Source organism: Camellia sinensis, chromosome 4 (genome assembly GCF_055761805.1).
Source record: "Camellia sinensis isolate YWXY chromosome 4, ASM5576180v1, whole genome shotgun sequence".
Lineage (NCBI taxonomy): Eukaryota > Viridiplantae > Streptophyta > Magnoliopsida > Ericales > Theaceae > Camellia > Camellia sinensis.
In genome coordinates, this window is record NC_138964.1 from 145,214,350 (window position 1) to 145,220,342 (window position 5,993).

The 5,993-nt window shown below is 39.4% G+C and overlaps 1 pseudogene; it reads right to left on the reverse strand.

The window, feature by feature from the left end:
* Positions 1-5,319: 5,319 nt before the first annotated feature.
* Positions 5,320-5,789, reverse strand: LOC145824112 (putative calcium-binding protein CML23; annotated as a pseudogene).
* Positions 5,790-5,993: the final 204 nt, after the last annotated feature.

Sequence of the window (5,993 nt, forward strand, 5' to 3'; positions counted from 1 at the left end):
GCCATTGAAATACAGTTATCGACCAAAAGTGGAACCACCAGCTAGATTTTTGTAGTCGTCCGGCAATGAAAGTTGCCGACCGGCCATTTCTTCCTGTAGAACACTGGTTTTGCTACAGTAGAGAACAGACAGTGCATGGCAAGGTATTTTCAAGGCAATGTGTGCATAGCCAATCTCCCTATCATACAATGAACTCAATGGAGCATGGCTCTCGGTCCTCGGGCCACCGATCACGCATTTCGATGCATGATGGCCAAAGGTGCCAAGTTTGCAAATCAATGTAAAATGAATGCAATGAAAACAAATGAATGCTACACACTCTATCATGTTGGGATCAAGAGTGTCGGCGACCGAGGTTTGAGGCATATTTCGTCACTTTAAGTACGAACACACCTCATACCTCATGTTTGGTTTGACACCCCAAACCAAACACAATGCAATGCATGTATGCAATATGGCTCAAATATGCAAAATGGCTCATGTATGCAATATGAGGCTAAGTTAGCAAAGCATGCCAAATGCAACGCAACCTAAACATGCAAATGTACAATGTGCTAAGCATGCAAGATGCAATGCAATGTGACCTAACATGCAAGCTAAGCTAATGTAACACAAACACACCAAGTATGCAACAAGGTTATGTGATGCAACTAGCTAAATGACATGCAATATAATAAACATGCAAACATGGTATAATGCAAGCATGCAACAACACACAAATGCAACATGTCAAACATGCAACTATATGCAAAGATGGGCTTAAACCGAAATGGGAAGACCTCAGCCAATCCCAAAACAGTGGCCAAAATACAAAAATTAAGGCACAAAAATGCAAGATAAACATGCACACATGTTGGTCCATCAATTTAGGCCACGATGCACAACCTTCAAACATGAGCGAGATGTGATAAATATGAGGATATGGTATTGCAAATAAACTCTGAAATCACATGAAGAATGACGCCAAATCGACTACACAATGCAAACATGGCATGTTAATGGAGTTAAAGCTCAAAGCTAGCTACGGGACTTAAACTATGACTATGTCAACCAAGCCCCAAATGGTCGAGGCGACCCAAAACAGTCTTGAGGCAGACCAAAATGAAGCTAAAACTCATATGGAACAAAGCCAAAACATGCTATGAAGAAAGACACAAAACAAAATGCATACAAGGCTTAAAAGGGCAAATGCACTACACCTCTTATAACCGAACATGGCATGACTTAGACTAATGAAGTCAGAGTTAAAACAAGTCAAAATAAGCCCCAAAACCTACTGATATGGCAGCCCGAAGACTTAGACAAAGAGGCATGTAAAATGGCCTAAACATGGAGTATAAGACAATGACTCTTCAAAGCATTGAAAGGGTGTTAAATGCAAGCATACGAGCATAGAACATGGACTGAAATGGCATGAGAAGTGATTCCAAATCACTGAAATAACCCAAATGAAGCGTGCTCAAGACTCACACACCCAAGGCTAACAAGCCAAAATGCAAGGTGGCTATACAAAGCATGGCAAGCATGACCAAATCGATACCAATTAGAGCTTAAACATGGTAAAACATGACTAAAAACTTCACAAAGCTAAGTCAAAACATGCAAGCATGGTGGTCTAAATGCATGATGCATTTCTAGGCAAAATAGAGGAATGCAAAGCAAGTGTATTATGCATGCAATGGACTAACAATCCGACCAAAAACAGAGGTATAATATGATCAAATAACACCAAAAGCCCTCTGAAATGGAGCCAAAATTGACTAAGCATGCATGCTACCTTTATGAGCCAAAAACACAAGCAAATGAGACACAAAGGGAGAGGGGTGTCCCTCCCCTATACATGACCTCAAAACCACTTCTTCACCACTGAAAATCCTCTGGATTTCAGTGGTGAGAAGGCCAATACACGAAGGTACCAAAGCTCAACAAGAAAAGTACAAAAAGAGGCCAAACAAGGCCTAAGAGGGAGTGGACAACCCCCAACCCAAAAGCAACCTTAAACAAACATCTTAAGCATGAAAATACAGAACTTTTATTAGTTATACACTAAGCTTAAAATAGCATGCAAGATAGGTTAAAAGCTTGTACAAAAATGGGGAATATAAAGCAAATAGTTCTTACCCTTGAAGAACACTTCAAGAACACCAACCCCAGCCCCTTCCTCTGATCAAAACCAACCTAAAAGCTCTGAAACTAATCCCTCAACACCTTAGTAACCGAAGTATAGTGCAACACTAGGTGTTTTAGTGCAAAACTAAGAACAAAAGCACCTTTTGAGCATTATTCCACACACAAATGGAGAGAGAGAGGAAGATATAGAGAGCGAGTGATATATATGTGATATATATCTCTGATATATACCTTTGATTTGCTCAACCCCTCTAAAGGAGAAGGGAGGCCCTCTTTTATAGAACAAAAAGGGCCTAAGCTTCTTGGAGAAGCCAAGACAAAGGGTTCAAGCTTCCTCAAGAAGCTAGAACAAAGGTTCAAGCTTCTTGGGGAAGCTAAGGCAAAGGTTCAAGCTTCTTGAGGAAGCTAGAGCAAAGGGTTCAAGCTTCCTCAAGAAGCTAGAGCAAAAGGGTGCAAATCCTCCATACACGTGTATGGAGGACAGGTATGTGTGCTCCAGCTAGCACAGCTGGCATGAAAAATGCCTGAAAAAGGCTAAAAAGAAGTCCCGGCCAGAAAATATGGCCAATTGACCAAACAAACGGCCGGCCGACCAAAAACAATGCCGATCGGCCTCACCAATGGCCGGTAGCAACAAAACAGGGCCGGTGGCCTCAAGCCAAGGCCGGTGAGGTGTGGGGATGACCAACAAGCCATTCTCTGCCCTCAGAAGCAAAAACAAACAAGTTCTTAGTCCACAACCAAGCACAGAACAGGCAAGTTAAGAGATCCTGAGGCAAGGCGCGCGGCCGAGACCTTCAGGAACTCAAAACGAACACGAACATGGATAATCATCGAGTATTCAAACAATGACGTCCAAGTCTTGAGGACGGTTAAAAATGGGGTGTCTACAGAGTTCACGCTCGAGCGACCACTCTGAGTGCGTGCACTCCGCTCGAGCGACCAAAAGTCCGCTCAAGCGTGAATTGCAAGCTCTCAGAAGTTTCATGTCGTTTACAAATCGCTCGAGCGAAGGAATGTGCGCTCGAGCAACCATTCACATTTTGCATGTCCGCTCGAACGAGGAAAGCTACGCTCGAGCGTGGACCTTATTTTCAGAAATTTTGCCTAAGTGTTCCAAGGCATGTTTTGGCATCCTCATTGCATCTTAGGCATTCCTAAGCCTTAATTAAGCCATAGTAATGAGGTTATGGATTAGAAACACACTAAGAAAAGAATGTACTAAGTTCCGAGACTGCAAGTGTGTGTGTTTTAGGCAATGTGATAAAAAAGAATGAGAACCAATGTAATGAAAGCTAAGCCTTAATGGCCACTTGAATATGTAATGATAAGACATGCTTATGTTATGTATTTTGTGGTTGTAGGTCAAGACTTGAGGATTGATTGACCATTGCTGGAACCACTGGGAGTAACATTATTGTAAAGATACATTCATATGAATTACGTTCCAAATGAAATATGATAAGTTCTGATTTTTGAAATGATATCTGTTTTCGTGAATGAATATTCTAAGTTTGAAATCTATTATGGCATCCATAGATAGTCCCAAGTCATAGGGGACGGCATGAAAATGCGGGCCCATGACATACAAGTAATTACGAGATCTCGTTAGCCACTTCATTGTGGTGATATGTGTTTAATCGGTATCCGGAACCGATTACTCTAGTCGGAAGACGTTCTGTGATGTGTTCTATGGGATGTGCCATTATTATGTTCTGATATGAGAATGATTATGCTCTGTTCTGTTTTCTGCTTATGATATATTCGGATTTCGTTCACTAAACCCTTTACCTTAATGTTATTCATTGGGCTTTAGCTCATTGTGTGTATATATATGTATAGGTGAGCATTCTGGAGCCCGAGCCTGAAGGCTTTTTGTCTGGACCTGTGTTCTGTTGTCAGCCAACCATTGTGCCTCACGTGGAGGTTCCTGAAATGTCCTGTGTTCAAGTTCTGTGGTTTCTGTTTATTTAAGACTTGATTTGATGTCGTTGGCTGTACTTAAAATACTGTAATGTGTGTGGGTATAATGTATGGTTGACTACCGGTTATGTATATAATGTTTTAAATATTCTGTTTCATATAAGTCAGCACAGCTCATTGGACAACTATATTTATGTAATTGCTTTCGCTAGCCCCTTAATATTGTTAATCTGTTCAGAGGCCTTCGGTAATCTAAGGATTACTGGCCGGTTACGATGCTAAACCTATGGGGGCGGGTTTGGGTCGTGACAGTGCGCACATCAACTAATTTTGAAATTTTGAAATTAACAATCAGGCCATTTCTAATTTGGGATAACTAGAATTCGAAACCTTAGATCTTATTTACATATCTTTATAGGTTGAATTCTCGCTTTGCTACTTAGGATTTGTTAAATAGTTTTTTTTTTTATTTAAAATATGAGGTGATAAAATTTATATAATGTTTGAGAATAATTTTTTGGATTTTTATAACGACATGTGCAAAAAATAGAAATAATGCAAATAAATCTTTAATTTTTTGACTTTTTGACATTTATAGTAATGTTTTTAGCTTTTCAACTAATTTAGCCTTTTTGGCCAAATAACCCCTTAATAAAAGGGTAAATTATACCCGTTTTAGGGGGGGAAAACACAATTGGTTCTATTATTTTGACATAATTTTATTTGTTTATTTTAAAAATTTTCATTCACATAATTATTAAATAATTTTCATCAGTAATACAATAGTCGTATAGATAAATAATAGGGATTTTTTTTTTTAAGGTCTCTGGTATTAAGATTTTATAGCATAAAGGACATCTAATATTTTCATAATGTCTAAAGTCTCTCAACATCGATGTAGAGAAAATTCAATCCATAAAATTTCTCTGGACTTCCCAGAGAAATTCTGGGAATTTCTCTAAACTTCCCACTCTCCAGAAAAATTTTCTCTAGAGAAATTCCTAACTCAAGCCTTCATTATCTTCTTTCTCCAGAGAAATTCTGGGAAGTCTAGAGAAATTTCTCTCTAAAGAAATTCTAGACTTCCTAGAGAAATTCCTAACTCAAGCCTTCGTCATCTTCTTTCTCTAGAGAAATTCTAGGAAGTCTAGAGAAATTTCTCTCCAGAAAAATTCTGGACTTCCCAGAAAAATTCCTAACTCAAGCCTTCATGATCTTCTTTCTCCAGAGAAATTCAACTTCCCACTCTCCAAAGAAATTTGTAACTCAAGCGTTCATCATCTTCTTGAATTCTTCAAAATTAACACATCCATTTTCGTCAACATCAACAGACTTGATCATCTTTAAACAATCTCTCTATGAGCACTTCTCTCCCAAGCTCTTCAACACATCTTGCAATTCCTTCGCCGATATCAATCTATTCTCATCCTGATCGTACAAATCAAACGCATCGCAAAGCTCTTTGCTACTGCTCTCATCACCGTCGTCTGATCATCTCTGATAAAAATCGGCGAACTCGTGGAGATCAATGAATCCATCATCATCGCTGTCGATCTCTGACATTACTCGCTGGATTTCCTTAGGAAAAGTATTAGAGACAAGTGAACTGAGGACCGCTCAGAGACGGAGATCTTTCCGTTGCCATTGGCGTCGAACTTTTTGAACACTTTTGTTACTTCTTCCATGTTGCCTAGTGTCGTCACTGAATGTTTACTATTGCTTGAACTCTTCACCATCATAGAGATGAAGAAGAAGAAGTGAGAGGACTTGAATCCACCGATTGGTTCAGATTCAACATTCAAGTTATGCATTCTACAAATCAAAGTCATGTATGAATGAATGAATATCAACAAAATTAGATCGATAGATCTAGAAAGAGAGAGGGAGAGAAATACCGATCTGTCTTTGTCAGAGATTGAGTGCCATGGTTGAGAGAGTCA